At 37.1% G+C, this 24,046-nt stretch overlaps 1 protein-coding gene across 3 annotated transcripts in view; it reads right to left on the bottom strand.

Annotated features, from left to right (window-relative positions):
- Positions 1-24,046, bottom strand: part of SYT1 (synaptotagmin 1) — a 382,176-nt gene that overhangs the window by 21,045 nt on the left and 337,085 nt on the right. Inside the window, exon 1 of one of the 3 annotated variants that reach the window (XR_003043613.1) lies at positions 9,690-9,983. The exons of the other annotated variants lie outside the window; for them this stretch is intronic. The gene's annotated coding sequence lies outside the window, so the exon portion shown is untranslated. Of the gene's footprint in view, positions 1-9,689; positions 9,984-24,046 lie in introns of those variants that run through there. 3 annotated transcript variants of the gene reach the window in all.

Genomic DNA, 24,046 nt, shown 5'->3' with positions numbered 1-24,046 from the left:
CCTTAGCTGGAAATGTCTCAGTGCTTCTTTTTCTGCTCAAAAGAGAAAAATATTTTAATGTCTTTAAGAGGGTTTCTTTCTCCTTGCTGTCTCCCTTGCTGCCTTTAAGTGACATTGCTGAACCTGTGGACCTATAAGAGGATGAATGGATGCAGCTTTCATTTCCGCTTTAGGAAAAGAGATAGTGACTTTAAGACTCATATTGTTGATAACTCAAACTTCCTACCTTTGGGTTGAGATTTTACACTATGAATAATGTACGTCCTGTTTTTCTTTTCTTCTTTTTTGTTTCTTTTCTTTCTTTAAACAAAATTGAACACTCTGCTTGGCTCAATTATTAAGTTTCTTTATTTGAATGTTGATTTCCCTTATCCTTCTAGAGAGATATTTCATTTTCATTCATCGATGGCCAAATATGGTTCTCTTTAGTAAAGCTGTAAAACTCCATTAGAAATCAGCAGGTGCTCTGCATGTCGAAAGAATAAGAAGCTTTGCAGGAAAGATCAACTCCTAGTTTAGTAATCTGGTTTTACAATATTATAAGGAGAAAATAAAAATAAACTACGGTTTCAATATTATACTACATATAGAAAAATGACATGGAGTAATATTCGCTGGTGATTTCACTGTTTTTTATGAAACTGGTGATTAAAGTTAATTGCTATATATCAATATTTCAGATCTCAATAAAAACTCACAATAATGTTATTGTATACACTGATTTCTTTGGCACTGACATCACAAAAGATAATTCATCTCTAAATCTAGAAGAAGTGAGAGTTGGAATGTTAAAAATTTGTTATGACCCAGCAATTGCACTTCTGGGTGTTTATCCAAAGAAAACCAAAACAACAATTTGTAAATATCTACACATCTCAATATTCATGGCAGCACAATTTACAATAGCTAAGATATGGAAGCAAACTAAATGCCCACCAACAGACAATTGGATAAAGAAGTTATCATTCATCTATACAATGGAATATTACTCAGCCATTTAAAAAATGAAATCCTACCATTTGCAGTGACATGGATGGACCTAGAGGTTATTATGCTGAGTGAAATAAGTCAGAAAGAGAAAGATAAATACCATATGATTTCACTTATATGCAGAATCTAAGGAACAAAAAGAACAAACTAATCAACAACAGATTCACAAATATAGTGGACAGTTTGGTGACAGCCAAAAGGGAGAAGGGTTGGGGCGCTGAGAGGATAGGGTGAAAGGTTAAAGAAGTACAAATTAATAGTTGATAGATGATTATGGGGATAGGGGGCATGGCATAGGGAATGTAGTTAGAATTAATGTAGTGGCTAGGTGGAAAATCAGTGGAGAGAAGGAGCAATTCGGGGGATCATTTTATAAACTATGTAAATGTCTAATCAAAGTATTGTATACTTGAAACTAATTTTTTAAAAAAAGAGTTAATCAAATTCTTTATGTAGAAAATTTGTTTTCTTCAAAATGGTTTAATTCTTTGCAAGATTCCAGAGCCACATACTAATTGGCCATAGCGATGACCCAGAGGCACAAATGCAAGGGCTGGCCTTATTTTCCCCATATTTTTTGTTTTCTTGAATCACAGACATTCTACAAGCTGATGTCTTTAACTCTGATGACTTTTATTCTAAGATAACTTAAGTGGTTATTCTATTTTTCTTGACTTTGTTCCTTAGCTTTGTGGTACAGAATTCATTCATTTATTTATCCATCCATCCGTCTGTCCATCCGTCTATCCATCCATCCATTCACTCAGTCACTCATCTTCTGAGTGTCTATTATGTGCCAGATATTTATCTTTCAGCCTGTGTCCTATTCAATCCTGTCTCTCCGTGCTTGGCAAGGAGCCTGGCACATGGTAGAGATCCAGTAAATATTTGCTAAATGACTGAATGAATCAGTGACATATAAATATCTTAGAGAAGAGAGTGAAGGAATGCATTAAACTACAAAAAACAGTTTGTTCTTCAAAGAGCTTATAGTTCAATTGGGAAGAGAAGACAAATTCCCAAAAAGTTAAGTTTAAATCAACCCGCAAATTTTGGTAGTAGGAAAGACATCATAAGACAGCATATGTTTTCTTGCTAGATTTTGTACAGCAATGCCTGTGACAGGAATTCAGAGCAGATAGACACCCTTCACTAAGTTGGAAATGCTTAGTTGGAATTTAAGGCTCTACATTTAGAGAGTCCAAACAAGTGTTGTAAAGAGAGCTAATGTTTTGTTAATTTTAAAAATCATCATCTCTCATTTCTTCTCCCTCCCTCTCTACATATAGATGTTCAATTTCATAAAACATGAATAAAATCATATTCGGTTAGTGCTTAGGCTTATGTTGAGAGGGAAAGAAGTCACCAGATAGATTGTCTTCCTTTGAACTTGTTTTTTCTTTTGGCCTTTCTGGTCTTCCTGAGCATAAGGGAATTTCATGATTTTTTAATGTGATTTTCATACATAGGTGATCCATACATCTTAAGACGATTTAAATGAAATAGAATTTTGTGTGACATGCAAAATTTTGTAAACCTTTGGATCAGACCCGCCTGGAACATTTGCAGAACCAAAATTAAGACTACAAATGCAAGTCCACATACCATATGTCTAAACTGTTACAACTTATGAATTAAAACACAAGTTGTTAAAATATGTATTTTTTACTTTTGTATCTTGACAAACAGACATTTATAATGACCAGGAAATCCAGTTTAAACTGAGACTTCTCGGACTCCTTAAGGTTCTGCGAAGGAAACTGGCAGTGTGGGAGAGTTTGCTCCTGGCCCTGCCCTGCCCTGTTCCCCGTTTTCTTCTGTCAGCTCCAGTGTGCATGGGAAGAAATTATGCACACGTATTTGGAGATGGCCTAGCTTGCATGCCTAAGCTTCATTCACCAGCCCCAAGAGCTGTTCCTTCGCCACCCCTCAGCTGTGGGGTACACACCTGCCATCAGGTGCTCATACTTAGGGAAGGATTTTTCAAAGACCTTGTGGTTGGACTTGGGATAATTATGTCAGGGAATCTTGGGTCTCAGGTACCCAGAGCCTGGTCTAGAATGGAGGGTTGGGTGCGGCCTCCAAGACTAGTATGTTCTGTTGGTCTTGTGGACTATTCATCCCCTGGAAGTGTAGCTAGAGGAGGACCAGAGTGGGGCTTGCTGAACCCTGGGTCTCAGGACAGGGTCCCTCTTTGCCCACATCTAAGGGCTGTACTGCATATTCTTTCCAATTTTTAACATACTCTTAGGCATTGTGCTGTTCCCTCTCTATAGTTTATCTCATTTACTCTTCATGACCACCTGCAAGGGAGGTATTATCATCTCCATTTTACAGTTGAGGAACCTGAGACTAAGTAATCAGTCCATGGTCACACAGTTAATATTAGTTATGACAGAGGTCCTGTGACTTTGAACATTCATCCTAACTCAACATTTGTAAACTTTATCAATTTTAGACTATATACATTGTATAAGGAGAGATGATTAAAACATAATACAATTCCTTATATTATTTTCAATCCAGTAATTGTACTGTAACTTAAATGTTCGCCTTTCTTAACTAGACTCCTAGACTCTGAGTGATCTGGCTCATACCTCCCATTCCAGTTTCATCTCTCAGGACACTTCCCCTTGCTGCTTCTGCTCCAGCCACACTGTCCCTTTAGCACCTTAAATATACTGTGTTTCATGCCTGTTTGGGGCCTCATGTCTGGAGTGCCTCCTCTTCCTGCCCCTATTCCACACCTTTTTAATTAAGCTCAGCTCTAATATCACTTCTTCGTGGAAACTCTGACTCTCCGTTTTAAAGCAGTTTCTCCTTTTACAATCCTCATAAAGGATGGCTATACTCCACTAAATGGGGAGTAAATGGGACTCGGTGAAATAGCCAACATCTCCTTCCCTGAGCTTCTCGGCAGAAATATTCCAACAAGTGCTGTTCCAGATTGAATAGAACTTGACAAAAATTCCCAGCTGGAATAATTATACTGAGTTAATATGATTTGCACTGGATCACTAGCAGTTAAGGACATGAGTTTTCTTAGAGTGGAGGGAATAAAGCCATGGAATCTTTTGGGAGAAAAGCTATTCCACATTATTCTTCAGAAGATTAGTGCCCTATTTATAAAGCAAATTTAACAAAAGGCTTTGAAATATGTTTTTTTCCCCTTGAATAACCACCAGTGGTATGGATGAGGTTAGAACATTCTGTTCTCATTCTTCCTAGTTTAGCTTCAGGGTGGGAAGGTTTGTTAGTGCTAAATGCTAAGCGCTAAGAGTGAAGATTAGACACGGAGAAAATATTCTAAAGCAAGCTCATGAATTGCCTTGAAAAATCCATCCAAGAGAATGCAGAGTGAATTAATTTAGTGGATTTATTGTGTGGAGTCAGAGGTCTGATTGTAAATCTTGTTGGAAATATTTTGGATGACTAGGACCCAAGTCTTGTTTCAGAAGGGTTAATTCTTACCAAGTAGTGCTGGATGTGAATATACTTCAAAAACCTCACAACTTGTTACTTAATCAGGAAGCCATTTTAAAGAGACAATAAAATGTCTTTATTGAACAAATGAATAAGAGGGCAGACATTATGTTCTATGGGAAGCTACCATTTATGGGCTCTGAATTAAATGAAAAAGCTCTCTATGTTTTTAATGTCTCTTTTAGGAAATGGTATAAATGAGTCAAAGGCCATACACCAGTAAGTAATATTAATGCTTTTTAGGTAAAACTATTCCTACACAACTCTATAAGATGGAAAAGAGTCAACATTTTACAAGATTAATTTGTGCTAGAATCTTTGAAGTTAAAATTTAGCTAAGAAATTGTTAAATATCAGTGTATTTCCCTCTCAAAATATTGAAAGAGAAAGAACTATATTTAGTCAAATAAAAGAAAATTTTCTTACAATGGCGTTTTCAAAATATAGCAGTCAGACCGGTCTAAAGAATTTAGTCGGGTAATTAATATGAATTTGATATCTGCCCTCAGTTCAAAGCAATGTGATTTCATGCATAAGGATGGATCTGTAGTACAGAAATAAAAATAGAGCCCAAATGAGTCAACCGACCTTGATTCAAGATGCTCTGTGGAAAACAGACTCACTGTACATAGTTCTAAAAAGGGAGATTCCTACATTATCCTGCTGGAAGGCTTTCATGATCATAAACAGATGAAAACTGAGTTGGAAAACATGGTCAAAGAGGTTTTGAAAGTTCTTGGAGGGCAAATTATATGTCGAGTCAGGTTTATCGAACATTCATTATATTAGCACTTCGCTAGATGACATGAGATGATGGTAGAAAATATGGGTATCTTGCTATTTTACCTTAGAGAAAGTTACAATGAGAGATGGGAGTAGAAAAAGTTCACCTGAAAACATAAGAACAAATATAAAAATGACATAAAACATAACCTTGTTAGGTATGAAGGAGGAAATTAGGTATGTCCTATTTGGGGTAACACTTGGTGTGTGTGTGTGTGTGTGTGTGTGTGTGTGTGTGTGTGTGTGTATACATATACATGTTTAATTTGGCTGCTTCTTTAAGCATAATAAAGTTTTAATATTTATCACTAAAAATTTTATAGGTACATAACAATAGAAAAAAGTTTCTCAAAAAAAAAAAAAAGGCAGCAGCTGAAGTGTCAATGGACAGCATATTAATTAATGAAAAACATTTAAACTTAAAAACTTAAGCCAGAACTGCATGCAAGCACAAACACAAATTTCACAGAAAAATGGGAAACCAAACAGATGTTAGAGTATAGACTTTGTGGCATAATGCTGGGGAAATGAAAATAGCCATCAAAGTAGTCACAGTTTTATTTAAGAACTATTAATGGCCATTCAATTGATTTGTAAAAATCAATCCTCACCAACTACCCTTCAACTATACTCCAGCACCCCTAGAAAATCATCAAAAAACAGAGGCTGAGCAAGAGAAAGAAACTGCAAATGGAGCTAGGTTAACACTGCTGAGAAAAACAATACAAATGGCCATGCATTTCAAATTGTAGAAAGAGGAAAGATGTCTAAATGCTTATACCTGCTGTCGTTTGTACTACCTTCTTTACTCTTAGAGTGCTTAAGGACAACTGACATTTCACTAAAACCTTTGCTAATTCTAATTATGAACAAATCTACACACACACACACACACACACACACACACACACACGAACTACCTCTATGGCATTTGTTTGCAAAGGCATTTTCAGGAAAAGAGCATCATTCATTTTCAAGGCTCTCTCTGTGGTTATTTGTTTTCTGGCAATGCAGAAATTCTTTTAAATAGGTCATCATAATACTGATAATCATCTCCACGGTAACCAGCTTTCAAGGCAACTGGCTGAGGATTACATTTCTGGATGGGGGAAATTACATTAGAGGCATAGTAGCAAGACAAGAAGATGCAGTCTAGTACCATTCAAATTCCCTTATAAGTACAGCATTTATCAAATATTCTCTTCATAATCTGAATTAAGTATGATTTATTTGGGAGACATTTGTAGGTAATGCTCAGTCTCTTACTGTTTGCAATAAAAGGGACAAGTGTTTGGTTATTTCTTTTACTGTTTTGGTTAAAAAATAGATCTAGGGGTTGGGGGTTTCTAATGCTAACCCAGAGCTCATATCTTGGTAGCAGTTTAGGGATAGGTATTTATTCTCACTTCCTGTCTCTGTCTGCCACTGTCTATATAGGATTGACAAATTCAGGCGAGAAGATGGATTCCTATGGGATTGTGCAAGAACAATCGAGCAATAAGGTATTATGAAATTGAAGAACTCTTCTGACAAATGTGTTTCCTAGCTATGAAGAAATTTATTTTTCAGAGTCCAGGGACAAGACTAACCAACTTCATGGAGGTACTCTGGAGTTTAAGTCCCCGAAATACTTTTTAGCCAGGAGAAGCTGGACCACAACTCAACCAAACCACTTGAGCTTTATGTTTTTCTAAAAAATCTGAATCTTAAAGTACTTGAATAATTCTGAGAAAGGAGCTATTTCATGATAATCTTATATTTGAGACCATAGGTAGAGTGTTAAAAGAACTAGCTAAGGGAACTAGTTGAGGCCTCCAGCTGAAGGTGATAGAGTAACAACATATCAAAGAATCTCTCTCTCACACGTACACCTCTAATAAAGTGAATGCCAACAACAAGAAACACTAGCTCCCTCCAACAGTAATTCAACCACAAAATAAGGCAAAGAGTGCAACTTAATATGGACACCAAAACAAAACATGCACACCTACACGCACACACGCAAACTGCTGGCCAAGAAAAGCAAAGATTCTGGAGTGACACAGTGCAGCTCCTAACGCTACCCCTGACCTCCCTCCCTGCCCCTCTGAAGCTTTACTGGCGAATTGATAAATCTTAAGACTTCACTATTGCCCTCAGTTCTAAAGAGAATAAAACTGAAAGACTATCCTCCTTTTTCCCCCTCCTTTGACTCAGGGTACTGAAATGGCTATTAGGCAAAAGTGGGCTGCTTCTTTCTGATACCATGCTGTATTAGTAAAGATACCACCATTTTGTCTCATTTGTTTACACAGCTGTATTCCCAGTTCCTTGACTCGAATAGTGCCTAGCAGAAAATAAGTACTCAATAAAAATTTGTTGAATGATTTGGAAAAAAACCCGGAGCATTCAGCTTCGAGGTAGATATTAGTCTTGATTGAAAGGAAGTGTTAAAACTCAGTTCAAAACACCAATAAACCCCAGAGTTGAGAGCAGAGCCAGTTCTAATTCACATAGATGTCATACAGCTTTCAAAGAGCACCTCCCATTCCTTCTCTACCCCCTCCGATGGCTTACAGTAAAGTTCTCAAACTGTAGCTGGGGAAAACGAGTCACAGTCAATGGAAGCGGAGTCAACAAGAAGTCATCTCTGCTAGATCGGAGCAAAGTGAAGGTCTGGATAAAGCTGTCCAGGAATGAATAAGATAGTGGGTAGAAAACAGTGACGAATACCTAACCATTAGAAGGCAATGCTCCCAAATGAAAACAAACAAAACCAATCAACCCTCAACAGGAACACTGCATGCAAAAGAATGATAAAACCCCCACTCTTAAAGAAAACATAACCCAAAGAACAAAATTCCTCAGAAGTGCTTTGTACTATGAATCAGATTAATGAGAACATGAACTCAGAAAAATATGAGCTCAAAGATGACATGATAGAACAACAGGAAGATTACAGAATTAAGGAGATTGAGGACAAAAACAATATTATAGAACAAATAAATAAAGGTGACATAGCAAGGAACAGAATAAACATGGCTGCAAATGAAATTATTGAGCTGCAAGAAAGGCTTGTAAATACAAGGAGAGCAAAGAAACTAGAACATAATAGTTTGGTGTTCCAAAGCACTTAATGTAACCGGAATTGTCTCTGAAGAAGAGGATCCAATAAATGGAACAGGAAAAGTATTCACAAATATCATACAAGGAAATTCACTAAAGGCAAAGAATAACCACATCTACAGATTGAAAGAGTATACTATGATCTACGAAATATTGATAATAGAATGCTCAACACTACAAACATATTCCTGATTGAATAATTGAAATTCAAGAATGCAGACATTCCTCAGGCATTGAAGCAGAAAAAACAAGCCACGGACAAGGAAGCAAAAATTAGTCTGGCCTCAAATATCTCCACAATAACATTCAACACAGAAGCAATGTGCCTACTAACCAACATGTCAAGACAGACATCCTTTCATGAAAGAATTTCAGTCAAGGGTTGACATATTGAGTCTTGTGAATTTCTGGTCTCAATGATTAGAGATGATGATATAGTCAACCTTAGCATATTTATCCAAGCATTTTTCAAAGTGTATCTTTGAAACTGTAATCCTGTCAGATGTTTCACAAAAAAGGGAACTGTGGTCAACCACTTCTAAACACAGAATCTCTAAAAGTCTCCTTAGAGATTTATAGTACATATCAGCATGTAAATGACTTTAAGATATTTTGCTTTAGATACACCTGATTTCCTTTTTAAAAACATTCTTTAACCCAGCATTTTCATTGAAATAAATTTTACTCCCTAAAACATCTATTAACATCACGCTGAAAGAGCAACAGATTTCATTTGGAGAAAAGTTCGGTCTATGATAATGGAGACAAGAAAGATTTAATAAAATAGTAATCGATCCAAAAGCAAATTGTATTTATTTGTCTACTTTCCTCCTCAAGAACAGCAATAAAATTTTACCATTCATTCATTCATTCACTTTAAAATATCGAAACCTTAAAATTTAGTTTCAGGAAGGAAAAAGTGCTCCTCTCAGAGTGGTGGTTCAAAGACCACTTTGAAAGTCCTAACAACAAAATGGCTCTTCAGCCATTTTGAATCGTTAAGCTCAGCTCAATTTCACATCTGCTTTGTTGAAAGGAATGCATCTTTGAAGGCTGTGTTCCCACCATAGAACTCTGGACGTGGCAGGACTTCGGCTCAGAACAAAATGAGAGAAATTCAAGGAGGTATATCGAAACAGATCATTGTTTTTCTTCCTTAGAGAACCAGGAACAGTGTAACTAAGAAGGCAAAAGAATAAATATCTTCTATTTCGGAAGAAAAACAAGCCACAATGGCCTTGTAATACCTTTCCCTCCTTCTCAGTATTTCTCCAATTTACATAAGCAGTTTCTGACAGTGTGCAATGTCTTCTAATTAGGTTACATACCTCTGCTTCAGAACAGTGGAACACTCTGCTGTTTACTCACATCTTCTCTTATGCTGCTTTGAACTGGAAAAAGTACTTTAATTCAAGATTGACTTGTTTCTATTTCCTTCCCATCCTTTCAGAAGACAGCAATGTGCCAGAAATGAATGAAAAGTGAGAGGGAGCTTTCGCCTTTCAGATAGTGTTATGTTTGCCTCTACATGAAAGATACTGCCAAAGAGTTGACTGAGGCAAGAGAGTGGGTTGAGGAGCAATTGACTTAAAAGACAGTCAAAGGATTGCAGGGAGTAAAGGAGGAAGGGACCCATTAACTGCAATGTTTCAAGGACTGTAATGGCCAGGATATGCTGCCCTCCGCAGGAATTTTTAGGGAAATACACCAGTTAAAATTGGGCAAAGATTTAAAAGTTAATAACAATGTTGACAAGGATGTGAGCGAATGGAACACTCCTATTTTCTGGTTGGGGTTTGGTAATGTCTAGAAAAGCTGAAGATGTGACTTCACTACATCCCAGCAATCCCACTCTTATGCGAATAGCCCAGAGATACTCTCCCACATTTACATAAGACATGTATAGGAACTGCTCCTTGTTGCATCGTTTGTGACAGCAAGAAACTGAAAACAACCCAAATACCCATCAACAGAAAAGTGTAAACATTAATTGGGGTGTATTCTTACTATGAAATGCTATACAGCAATTAAAGTAACACATTTCCATTAATCAACATGCCTAGCTCTCAAGAATATAATATGGTGAGATAAGCTGCATAAGGATACATAATATGATTCTATTTATATAAAGTTTGAAAACATAAAATACATAAAGTATAATGTCATTTATATAACTGCAAACATGCAAAAACAAAACTGTGTGTATGTAATAAAAACGTGCATAGGAATGATAAACATAAAACATGAAAATAGCCCATAAACTCAGATTCAAGGTAAAAATGATCTCTGAGGAGAGAAAAGGGATGGAGAGGGATACACAAGGTGTTTTGATTATACGTTATGTTTTATTTCTTTTGTGTACTGGGTACATGAGTATCCATTTATACTTATTACTGTAAGGCCTGAAATGTTTCAGTTAAAAAAATTGAAGAGCTCTGATTCAGATTCAACTAAAATTTATGAAGTGCCTGCCATATGTCTAGCACAGTGCCCTTTCACTTTTGGCAGTATGCTAACCAACACTGGAGAGGCCAGTGCTTATAAATGCAACTGAATCCCATTATCTTGAAACTTCAGCACTAGCCAATGTGACCCAACCTGACTTGCCAGTCAATCAAGTTCCCTTCTGACCTCCTGCAGGATGACGTGAGCTCACTGCTATGACTGATGGATTCATGGAGAGAGGGTGCAGGTGGAAGGAGAATGAAGCAAGGCCGATTATTAAGACTTAGAAGAAAGGAAATCAGGCTGGTTTGGAATTTTCTTTTCCAAATCAATTCAGCTTCCCTCTTTCTATGGTTCATATTCTCTACCAGCTTACCAATTTCTTAACAGAAAACATGATGAGAAATTTGGGTGCAAAAAAAGAAATTCTCAGTTATAACTGTGCATACTGCATGAGGAAAGAGGCAAAACATTTTGAATTGGTTTTATTTGGCCTATAGTGGATAAGACTCAGAGGCCAATTAGTTGGAGTGCTTAAGCTGAGCCTAGACATCCACTTTTTAGGCACCTATAGGGAACGTCAAGCACCCAGTGAGATGATACCCTCTTTCAGTGTTTGTCAACTCTGGCTTCACATGCTAATCACTTGGAGAATTTTAAAAACTACCGACCTCTTAGCACCACCTCAGACATTCTGAATTAAGATGGTATGGGGAGGGACCCAGCTGTTCATATTTTATGAATATCACTTCCCAGCTGATTGTAATATACTTTTGGCATTGAGAGACACTGTGCCACAAATGTTATCTTTGCAGTTCTGATATAGTGTTAATCAACTTTCAGGGCCATAGGTTACTATGGTTGGGCAATTACCACTGGCCCATCCTGTCACGTTTGTGGCATGATGGAAAAAATCTTGAAGAGATGTTTGTTTCTACTGATTCTCTCTACTCAGACTGGCAAACGCCTTAATGTGCCATTTCTTGCTCAGATGTTCTGCTGGAGATTACTCCTTGTGCCTTGGTTTTCCTTCATTCTTTTGTGCAAGGCCAAGTGTCAGGAAAGAGGCAGGGCAGTGCTATGCAGCAGGGGTAAGGAGTGACATTCAGCTTTGTATGTCAACGGAGAAGGAAAACCAATACATAATCAAACAAAAATACCCAAATGCTCTAATATTTAATCCTAAATAACAGTAAAATTTAAGGAAACATGATTAGCATGAAAACAGGTATCCACGACAAATTGTAGAAGCAGGAAAGACTGAATGAAATGTTTGTAGTTGCATTGTTTCTGTGCTGTCTCAGATTGTACTCAACTTTTGATGACTGATGATAGATATGTGCTATACGATTTAGTTTACGTTAAAAATATCATGTTGCTATTGTATGATATAGGAAATTCGAGGAATGGAAAGAATACACACGTATATATATGTATTAGGATTTTTGTGGTATTTTTGTCATTTGTGACTACAGGAGGTTTCAAGCGTGGTTTTCTTACAAACAAAGGAGTTATTCTTTTTGTATATCATTGAAGGTATAATCATTTTCTAGAGCATAGTATGCCTTTTAATAGAATTTATTAATCCCCAACTTTTTTACAGCAGAAATAAATTTCCAATAGTTTGAGGTTTGACATATTAACATGGCTTTTTATTTTTTGCTCATTCTTTTAACAAAAAAAATGGATTAGTCTTTCATTCCACTTTTAGATTTTAATCAATAACACAAATTACGTATGAGAAAGCTTAGTATATTAACTACATTTTAAAAAGATATTTGATAAAAACTTGAAATTGAATTACCAATGCTGTCATATTTTTATCAGTAATATTTTTTATATCTTTGAAAACATAGTGATCATCTGTTATTTTACTACAAAAGCATGAATATAAACCCAAACTCTATTTAGGAGAGGATTTATACATATAAACATCAAAATGGTAAGAAAGATGAAGTTGTATGTTTCTGAAAAGCATTTGAACATGAGATGAAAATAGCCAAGGAGCTGAACTTTTGGTCCTTGCCATTCAGCCTTGCTGCCATCCCCACTCCGGGAGATTTCAGGCAAATATCTACTGTACTTTTCTTTCATGAGACCAAAATGATCACGTCAGTGACACATAGTTCCTTATTCAATTTCCTGAACTTGTCTCTCTGCCTTGTTTCTTTCTGTCTGCCTTCCTGACAACAGCAGCTCAGACCTGGCTTTCATAGCTTCCTCTTTCTTTTAGTTTGCTTTCTCCATAGGATTCTCCCTGGGTTTGAAATGGAAACACTCTAATCGCTATTTATACTCCAGAAAGCTGAAATAAAAATGATTCTTAATGTAGACGAGACTACGCCATGCCATAGTTTAGCTGTACTGCTAATGCAAACTGCTCTGAGCCATCGGAAGCTCAGAGAAGACTGAACTTACATGCATGGCTGGGATCTTAGTTGCAAATGGTAGGTTAATTTTCAGCTTGCAGAACTAGTTCTGTGGCAGCATAGTTCACACTTTCTGCAAAGAAATCCTAAAATATAAATGTTGTATCTCCCACTGACTACATTGAAACAATGTCTAAGGAGAGCACTTCGGCAACATTTTGTCAACACTTAGAATGCACATTCCCTTCCACTCAGGGATTCTACTTGGAGGCATTCATGCTATAGGTTTTCTTGCCCAAGTATCCAAATGTATATGTACAAAAAGGTTCAAAAGAGTATTGTTTGTGAAGGCAAAACCCTACATACAGTCTATATATCTACTACTGGGGAATGATTAAAAATTATGAATCATTAATATAATGGAACAGTAGTCAACTATTTATGTGCTATTATGCAAATATGCCCAAGTGGCAAAGCCAAGGAACTGCCTGGTGGGGCTAAATAAAGTAATAAATACTTTCCACATCCTCCTTTCTTTGATATAAATAATTAATATTCTATTTTATATAAAGTGTATTATAACAATGCCTCAGGACCCTTTTCTCAACTAGAATGCCTTTGCCAAGTACCTTCTATATCAGCTTTATAGACCTATCATTATAGCATAGTTACACTAAAAAGGTATAATAGTGTGATAATATTTATACATAATATAGATTCTATGCATATGTATGCATGGAAAATTTCCAGAAGGATATACTTGAAACAATGATTATCTCTGGATGGAAAGTTTGGGTATGGGGGTAGAAAGAGAGACTTTATATTTCTCTTTTTACTGCTTTGTCATAAACATATATTACTTTTATAATTAAAAATGAATTTTAAACAAATAATTCTACATAAATAAACGAAATGGAAAATAAATAAAGGGTGATTAAAAGGGGGCAGTTATCTAAGTTCTTTGGGTACAGGCACCCTAACAAGGTCCTGCAAAAAAATACAGGCCGCTGTGTATTCTGTAGTGGTCCATGAGACCAGATACTTATCTATTTTTCATATCCTTAGTGAAGAAATGGTTCCCTGGAGTCCTACCACCACTTGATTCTTCAAGACCCTAAAGATTTTGCCTTAAGTCTGACAGGCGTAACAAACATCGCCTCCTCTGAGAAGCCTCTGTGATTCTTGCAGCCCTCATTGGTCTCTGCCTTCTTTCTAATCCTATTACAAAAGATTTATTACTTTAGAAGTTGGTGCCTGTCTGTCCTATATCGATTGTTTTTCTTTTATCTCCCAGCAGTTGATGGCAGGAAGAGGTCTTCAGCTCAATTACAGCTACTCCCATCCTAGTGTTCTCTTTGCTTACCCTGCAGATCTGCTGATAAGGAATAAAAGTTTTATTCCCCTACCAAGATTGCAGGTATAGGGCTTCTTCGTGCAGTAAGGGGAGAAGATCACACAGAATGTGCCAAATTGCAAATAATGAGACATTCCTGGACAGTAGCTTCAAGTCTCCTGAGAGATTCTCACTTCAGGACAAAGTCCCAACTCCTTAGTATGAAGTACAAGGATCTATATATGCATCCTAATCCTGCCAACACACACACTCAGAATCCTCATCTGAGGCCACTTCCTGGTGCTCACTCCCATGCTCCAGCTTCACCAAATTATTTGTCTTTCTGGAATGCACAATGCATTTTTATACCATAATAATAATCTGTACCAACTGTGTGTGGTTCAGTGGCATCCAGAATGCAATTAACCCATATTCATTTTCTCCTTCCTTTGCATTCTGATTTAATGATGCTTGACTGTAAATAGCTTCTCCCACAGAGGGAGGAAAAAAAGACTGTAGCAAGACATTGGAGGAGGGGTAAACCCCAGTGGTGTCTTACATTCCTACGGGCTTGTAGCATTCCATGTTATTACCCACTAAATTTTCATTGGGGTATGCTCCACGCGAGTCACTGTACAAGGCTCAGACTAAATTGTAAACAAAAATGCATATTTGTCTTTTCCACATATATGGAAAATGATTGTTAGGCCTACAGAGAAAGAGATAGTTGTGGTTCAATGTTTAATTTTTGGTTTTGCTGGTAGAAGATGAACTTTATTTTATTCCTCCTATTTTTTAGTTACACCTTAGTATTTAGGCATGCAATTATCTGAAGTATTGTCTTTATGGTCTAATTGGGAATTATCTATCGTATGGTATTCAAACTAGCTCTTATTATTAAATCTTGATTTACTAATTGGTTTTTGGGCAGAAGGGAAGGATTAAAAAACTGCAGAAGTAAACCACGCTAGAGTAACTTACTTATATAACACACAAGCAAGAAAATACATCAATCCCATTCACAGATAGCATGTGCCTAAGATATTTGAAATTCTCTATTTAGCTGACTTCAGGAAATGATACAAATAGCTGTTTGACTGCCATGCTGTGATCTGGCTACTGACTGTACAACACCCTGACTTCAGATGACGTGAAAAGTATCATCAGATATTTAAGGGTGCAAAGTTGTTTTCGGCTTAGTTTCAAATTTAGATAGGAGAGACCCTATTTGGTATGAAAGTAGCCGAGCAGACAGATCTTGTGGTTGACTGACTACATGAATTAAATTTGAGCCCCTCTGAATATTTCACTTGCCACTCTGATGAGACCAGAGCTTGACAGTCAACTTGAGGGAATAAATGGGGTGGGAGAAAACCCATAAATCACACATGAAACATTGTCCTTCAGGCTCAACACAGCTCAATCATGATCGCAGTAATTTCTTTCTTAAATAATAAAGGAAAAAATTAGGATACCTTACTTGAAGTGATCAGGTGGCATTCTTCATCGAGTACCACTTGAAATGAAAGGATAACCTCTTCTTTCATGTTGCCATTCATGAGTCAGCATCCATGACTTATCTGGCAACTGGGGACTTGTTCCTTCCTGTCTGAAGTTAGTGTCTTCAACTATGAGCCTATGAACCTCCTTCTCTCCTGTCTTATCTTTTCCCAATGATAAAGCTAAATCTAAGGCAGGGAGAAATGTTCAACTTATCTAGCAATCAGAGAGATACCAGTAAAAACGAGACTCCATGTTTTGGTCTATCAAATTGGCAGACTTAAAAAAAAATTATATAATACTCATTGTTGGTCAAAGAGTACAGTCATATACTCAGATGGGAGGGTAATGATGTGAAATGTTAACAGTCCTTCTGGAGGGGAATTTGGTATGAACTTGGCCTTAAGATATGCATATTCTTAGGTCAGAAAAGCTACTTTCTAAGGAAGTTAATTATGGATACAAGCGAAGATTTAGTGACAAAGAAGCTAATTGCAGTGTGATTTAAGACACAGAAAAACTCGAAATGACTAAAGTGTTTAACAGTTGGACATTGGGAGATAAATTATAGTATGATCACATAATGAAATAATCTACAGCTATTTAAAATGATGTTGAAAAGATTATTGATGCATAAAGATGTTCACTATAATGCGTTGTTAAAAAAGGTTAAAAATTAATATGCTTTATATATTCCAACTTTATTATGGAAAGTATGTAGATACATATGTCCCTAAAGGTGGGCCTGGAACTATATACCAAAGAGTGAACCCCACTTATTTCTGGATGGTGAATTTTAAGTTCGTTTATAATTTTTTTCTAATTGCCTACATATTCATATTTTCCATAATTTATATATGTATGTTAGTGAAATGAAAAAGCTACTTCTAATTTAAATAAATAAACATGAATATGCACAAGGATGGTAAGTCATTGCATGAATCTGACGATGATAGAGAATCAAGAAGACTATGAACCTATGACAGAAACTGTGTGCTGCCTACTCCAATATCCACTTCACCTTTCTCCCTCAGTTTTAGCACCCAATTTTTAGCTGGGCACATTGCTACCCAGAATAAAAAACTACTTTTCCCAGCTTCCCTTGCAGGTAAGGTGGTCAAGACTAGATTCTGTCCATTGAGATGTAAGTGGAAGTACTGTGTGGGACTCTAAGAACTTTCACTAAAGGATTTACCCTTATTTCCCCTTTTTATTTTTCACATGGATGTACCTGCTGCCATACAAATCCATGACATGGAAGCCACACGCAGAGGATGGCGGAAGAGAAAGGTAACAGTCTAGGTTCCTTGTGATAGATGGAGACCCCGTGTCAGCTTTGGACTGTTTACCTTCACACTATTTCATATTACAGAAACATAAATTTCCATTTCATTTAAAGCACTGTTATTTGGGGTTTTCAGTTATCTGTAGCTGTTCCTGGGCCTAATTAAATAAATAGACTAATTATGTTCGTGGTTTTTGTTAACTGATCAGAACCCTTTACGGAAGGGCTTCTTAGAATTAGTTGCCCAGAAAAGGAAAATACTTGGAGCATAATGAAAAACATACTTTCACATGTATCCACGCTAGCATGTTGGATTTCTTAAAGTTCTAGATGACTCTCTCATTCGTATTTATTTATTTATTTATTTTTGGATGTAGTAGATAAGCCTATATAGACATGACCTCAAATTTGATATAACCAATTTGGAGGGAAATGTAGTTCTTAACTATATAAAAGAAACATTAAATGGATGTTACAAATGATGAAAATAATGACATTTTTATACCAATGAAAATATGACTAATTAAAGGACAGAAGCCTTTAGTAAATACATTTAGGGAAAAATGAGCCTATTACTAAAAAAAAGTTCATTGTCTGGGATGTATTGTTTAAACAATTTTTACCAAATAAATATTGTTGTTGACTAACATGACTTTAAGAGAAAAGTTGTATTGAACTCTGAAGCAATCAATACTTGGATTCTTTAGCATTACTTCATATTGTAACAAAAATGAAGAGGAACAGTATAATTTGTATCCGAGTAGACAGCATGATCTATTACTCTCTTTGGGGGACATGAGAGTTATTTTCTCAGATGTAATCATTATATGGCTAATTTACAGAGTAGTGTGGTTGGGTGCTTTGAGGATTTAAACCTTGATGATGATGAAAAGTTCATTTTGTTAGCATTGCTTCTGTAAAAAACACTCAGGCATTTCAAATGACTTTTGAAATGATCGTGAAAATATAGGCAATTAAAGAACACAACATTAATTCCTCTCATCCCCCAACTGGAAGACATTAGAAGTGAAAGAGGCCAGAGGAAAGAAAGGAGAAAAAAAAAAAAAGAACATTTCTTTTTAGAGAGACATCCTCTTTTTTCTTTCCTTTATTTTTCTCCTCATCAATGTGAATGTTCATGTTTTCATCTCTGTAGGATTCTTTCCTTACTGCATTCCTCAAGCCCAGAGAAACTCTCTGGAACTCTTACAAAACCCTCTCCTGCTACCATATTAGGAAGCAAAATGTGTAGCAGAAAACCCACTGCCAAGTTGAGATAATCAACAGGGAATGTCTGTGCCTTCAAGCCAAATGAGTGCAGAAAAATGATCATGGCAGCAAAATAAATAATAAAACCGAGGACTGGCTTTAGATTACGGTTTTCTTATATCCCACTCACTAATAAAGCTGTGCTGGAAATTTCTATACCTCTCGGCCACCTAGGTAACATTGTCTAATTTTACTGGCTATAGTTCACTCTGGGTCACAAGTGGGGCAAAGTGAAATAATATGTCTTTGCCTTATTAACTACATCAAAAATTTTGCTTGGTTGCATGCCTCATAAATCTTCTACCAGAATATCAAACTGATTCTGCAATACTTTAAATTTTAGATATTTTTCAACTTTTGCAAAGGGTTCGGAAGTATATGGAAGTTATCAGAAAACTTTCTGGTTACATTGTTCTTACTCCAAGTGAAATTGGTTACAATTAGTATAGATCCATCACATACTTGACTAGAAATAAAATTTTAATTAATACATGAGCCAAATTAATAGGTGTTTCAAACCACAACACAGTGGTTCTGGAATCCTAGCAAGGGACAAGATAGAGATTATATAGTGAAGGCTGAGCAATTATCTAGTGGATTAAACAGACTATTGTGGAAATAACTGCCTGCTTTATTAAGACAGTAATGATTACACCTGAGAATGTAATACTGTAACGATGAGAAATTTGACCTTGCAGCCACATTTCGTAAGTTTTAATGGAGGCAGAGGTAAGAAATGAGGAGATCAGACAACAGAAGGTTTCATAAATCAAGACAGCAGATGACAGGAGTCTGGGTGAGAGCATAATTGTAGACTCAGGATGAAGCAAAGAATTTAGAGTTATTACAAAGTAATTTGTGTGTCATAACTCTCTGGGAAATTATAATTATCAGAGAAATAATAGACCCATAGCCAAACTGCTTCTGGCCATATTACCTGGACAAAAAAAAAAAGAAAAGAAAAAAAATTGGTGCAGGGACAAATGAACAAAAATGCCGTCCTTTGTGTGTTTATAACATGTTATATAGTTTTACAAATTATCTTATTTGACCTTTCGTGAAGACTGCGAAGAAGTCTTCCTTACTCCTTAAAGCCACATCCGGGCACTGGCTGAGTTACCTCTTTAAATAACTTGCTCAAAGTCTTAGTAAGAATGTGCATTAGATATCAAATCTTTGTGCTTTCCAAAAACTCCACCAATGCCAATCTAAATGGGAGTATCTGTGCTTTCTGGAGTATTTTGCATCCTCTCCTTTGTAGTAGACTTAGTAACAACTTCCCACCTTGTTCATTTAGTTCACTATTCAATTTGAGCAACTTTTAGTTCCTTGAAAGTGTGGAACTCCACAGGTCTGTGACTTTGGGCACCTTATTTAGCCACCTTGGTTTAGTCAAGGCAAAATTATGCCCAGAAGTGACAACAGACAGGAAATGCCCTCTGTTAGGACTGGGAAAGGATGCCCAAATACCTTGGCCGCTACTGCCATCTCCTGTTCAGAATGGCTCACCTGAGTTCAGAACTGCCTTTACATACGTTTGCTTTAAATTCAAGTGTAGTACCCAGGCCAAACTGACTACAGGAGAGTCAGGAATATTCCCTACGTATTTGAGTTTTTCCATTTAACCTGTTCTGGAAGCAACATCTTTTGGCAGTGGTCAGTGTTAGAAGACAGTACGAACAGGATTAAGGGAGTGAAAACTATTATTTGTAAGAGGAGGGAGCTGGAAAGAAGAGGTCTCTGTGAAGTGGAGATGTGGTCAGAGGTGGAGAAAAAGAAGACAGAAATGTGCTTCTCCTCCGAGTACACTGGATGAAGGACCAACACTTCCACTATGAAACTAAAATCTCTGCATGGGCCATGTACAAAAAGAGTTGAAGGAACATGGAAAACCTGATCCTCTTCTCATTTGAGGAGTAACCATCAAAGGAGCTTTGATGAACCTTGTAATCACAAGCTGTGCTGTACATACATCCCACCTCCAAGGGAGATTGAGAATTGGGATGGCAGCATATATAAAGAGGACTCTGGATCTTCTCAGAGCTTAGTGTTTGCATTACTGAGAATGTGGCAGTCAGAGCCAACCCAGTGGTACAGCAAGTGGGGATAATTATTCCAGGATTCAACTATTCCAGGAAATTCTAGACAACAGCGAGGTAACTGGGCTGTGGGACAGAAAGTGGGCCAGAGAGGTGATAGTGCTGCTACCTTTTGCTAATGAGTCATGACAGGTGATAGTGTTCTACTTCTCTCATCATCAAGGCCCTTATCGTATTTGTGAGATGGTCTCTTCTCAAAACCAAAAGAGGCTACTCTTATAAATCTGTTTTCCTTTCAATGTAGTTCCTGATGCTAAATTTAAGTTGATTTCACTTATTATTAATGAGAGAGGCCCACACAATAAGATTAGTCACAGGTAACAATCACCCTAAAGGGAGTTCTAGTGATAAGCCCAGAGAAGGAGTCATGGAGGAGTTAACAAGAATACAAATTACCAAACTATTTGTCTAGAACATGAGCTTCCAGCCAAGAGACTGCCCTTATTCTTGTGGCACCAGACAAACACCAACTTCTCAATCAATGAACTGCTGGTATAACTGCCCAGGGTGAAAATACTCTGTATTCCACCTGGACATAGTGACATATAGCAACTTGCAAATAGTTCTGAAGCTTACTCATGCTGGTTCTGCCCAAATGCAGTAAGCTCAGAAATGTCATTCTGTGATAGAATGTCACAAAGTGGGTATATCCAGGTTCAAGTCCAAACAAAGATACCATTCAACAATCTTCTTGATAGACAATATAAAAAAGTTAGCCTAAACAAATAGCAATGTTTTATCCTGAAGACCTGGGAAGTTCTTGCCACATGAATTATATAAATAACTGAGTGTTGGACCTAGTCGTATTATGCAGTGCGATCCAGCATCTCGATGTTTGTTCTGAGAACTTTACTAGGCAAGGCAGGAAAGCTTCCTGAACATAAGCTTCACCTTTAGTGGCATGTACTTGACCACCACGTAGCATACATGCCTCAGATGAAGCTGACTTCTTCAGATAAGTTGTTTATGTGTGCCCTTGTTTGTAGATCTGATCATCCACCGAGGCTTGGAAATAACGCACAGGAGAATCCAATCACTTTACTCCTGATGCTGTAGTGTAGATTCTTAAAGGGCATGGTGAGAGGCATGGCCAGAGGTTTATTGGCCAGTGTAATTTACAAAGGCTAATGTTGTGAAGGTGTAGAAGTTGTTTGGGGGCCAAGTGTAGCATAGTATAAATTTGATTCATGTTCAAAAGTGACCATTTAACAGTTCTATTTCTAGTTTTATTTTTGAGAAGGAGACTAGAATGAATTTTACTAAGTTCAACCATTATAATTTAGTCTGCCAAATTCCTTCATGGGAATTGCATAAGGTAATTGAGGCCTCCAACCAGACAGCAATTAGATTGCTCTGGTATTTGATAAATTAGCTTTATTGGGTACCCAACAGTTTTGCTTTTACCCTGTGAAATCTGTACTCAGAGGCCAAGTTCCTTTGCAGTACTGTTATGCTTCTCCTTGGAGCTCTGGCTTCGGTTCCAATTTGTAAGAGTAAAATGGATCCCAAGCCCCATTTATAAAATATGATTCAGCTTAATTATTGAAAGAATATATTTTATATATAAATATATTAATATATTTAAAGAATATAGATTAAACAATAGTTACATCTATGTTTGTTGGAAAATTTCTCATGTCACAATGTTCTTGTAATAGATCAACTTCTAAGAGAGTTGTTCTTAAACTTTAGCATTCATTGGAATCACCTGGAAGTCCTGTTAAAACAAATTACTGAGCCTCAGTCACAGATGCAGTAGATCTTAGGCGGGGGGTCTGAGAATTTGCATTTCTAACAAATCCCCAGGTGTTGTTGATCTGGCCCCTGACCACGATTTGAGAATCACTGCACCAAGGAACACATGTTTTTACCAATCTCTACCCAACTCTTTCTAGTTTTAAATCTCTAGACCATAATACCCATTCAGGCTTGTAATGGACTGAGTTGTATCCCCTCACCCCCGTCCCCACCCCAATTTACATGTCAAAGTCCTAAGCCCCAGTACCCTGGAATGTTGGTATATTTGGAGATAGGGTCCTTAAATAGGCAATTAGGTTAAAACAGGTGGGGCTCAGCCAATTGAGGCCTTAATATGTAAAGACTGACTTGCCCTGAGGACAAAGGAATGTGCCAGCAGACTGCCTTTGGATTCAGGCTGCAACGTCGACCCTTCCCTGGGTCTCCAGCCTCCTGGCCTGCCCTGCACACCTCTTTTGGACTGGACAACCTCTACAAATTCGTGAGTCAATGGCTTAAAACTTCTCTCTCTCTCTCTACACACACATATACATTCTATTAGTTCTGTTTCTCTGGAGAACCCTAATACAAAGTCTTATTTTCATTTGGTTTCTGGCTGACGCCTGAGGATAAACCTTATGAATATTTTCCAGTAAATAAAAGCACTGAGAATTCAAATGTTATTGGCTTTCCTCTTATACACTCATCATTTAATGCCTTTTATTATCATTCATTCTGATGTAGTAAATACATAGGGGCTGTTTTTTTGCTCATGAAGACAGCTCTCCATCAGGGGGACCATTCTTTGAGTTGCTTTTTTAATAGTTTTGTTTGTGGTCAATGTTATAACAATACTATGTTTCCCAAGTATGTAACTGTTTATTTGGACTGTGGTTTAACTAGAGGAGCTATTTCAGGCTCTTAATATGCTGGGGAGTCATGTGGCATTTCCTTGGAGTATTCTGAGTGCTTTACAAATGTGTCAGTATAGTTAGATATGGTGCCTTATTATCTTCATTTTAACTTTTCCCAAAGTCCTGCCTCACACACTGAGGATTTAATGAGCTTTCACAGAGATCTCTACATCAAAACAGCTCTTGGGGAGTCATAAGCTTTACTGAGCTTGCTCTCTTTTCATCTTTTGTTGCAGTTTTTTTCTACCTCTGGCATGGATGTGATTAAACCTAGGGGACTACTTAGGTTTGCAGCACAGAAGAAACACCTGTGAAAATCTGCTTCTTAAGCTGCCCATCCAAGTGGGGGTATTTCTCAGGCTGCCTTGTGTTAAGTTAGCTTGAACAGAAATTAGAGCCTCCGGAATTGATCAAACCTAGATAACCACCGTAAAAAAGACTTATCAAACTTGAAACTCAGATCTTATCTCCTAGAGCTTGGAACCTTGAACTTGTGTTCAGACTGAAAGGAAAATTACACATGTTTAGATGGCAGCACCTACTGGTCAAGTGTGATATGGCAGCTCTAGAAAGGAGTCTGCACTTCCAGGCACGAAGGAGCTTTTTCCAGGGTGTTGGTGTGTAGTGTTATGGAAACTTTTTGTGGGAGAAATTCTTAAGCCTGTGAGGGGCGGAGTGTAAATTGACTCAATCTGGAGGGTCAAGTCCAGTGTCAGAAGGTTCTGTGAAGGGCC

Source organism: Pteropus alecto, unplaced genomic scaffold (genome assembly GCF_000325575.1).
Source record: "Pteropus alecto unplaced genomic scaffold, ASM32557v1 scaffold76, whole genome shotgun sequence".
Taxonomy (NCBI): Eukaryota; Metazoa; Chordata; class Mammalia; order Chiroptera; family Pteropodidae; genus Pteropus; species Pteropus alecto.
The sequence above is the reverse complement of the archived record's forward strand: the minus strand, read 5'-3'. Positions and strand labels throughout refer to the sequence as shown.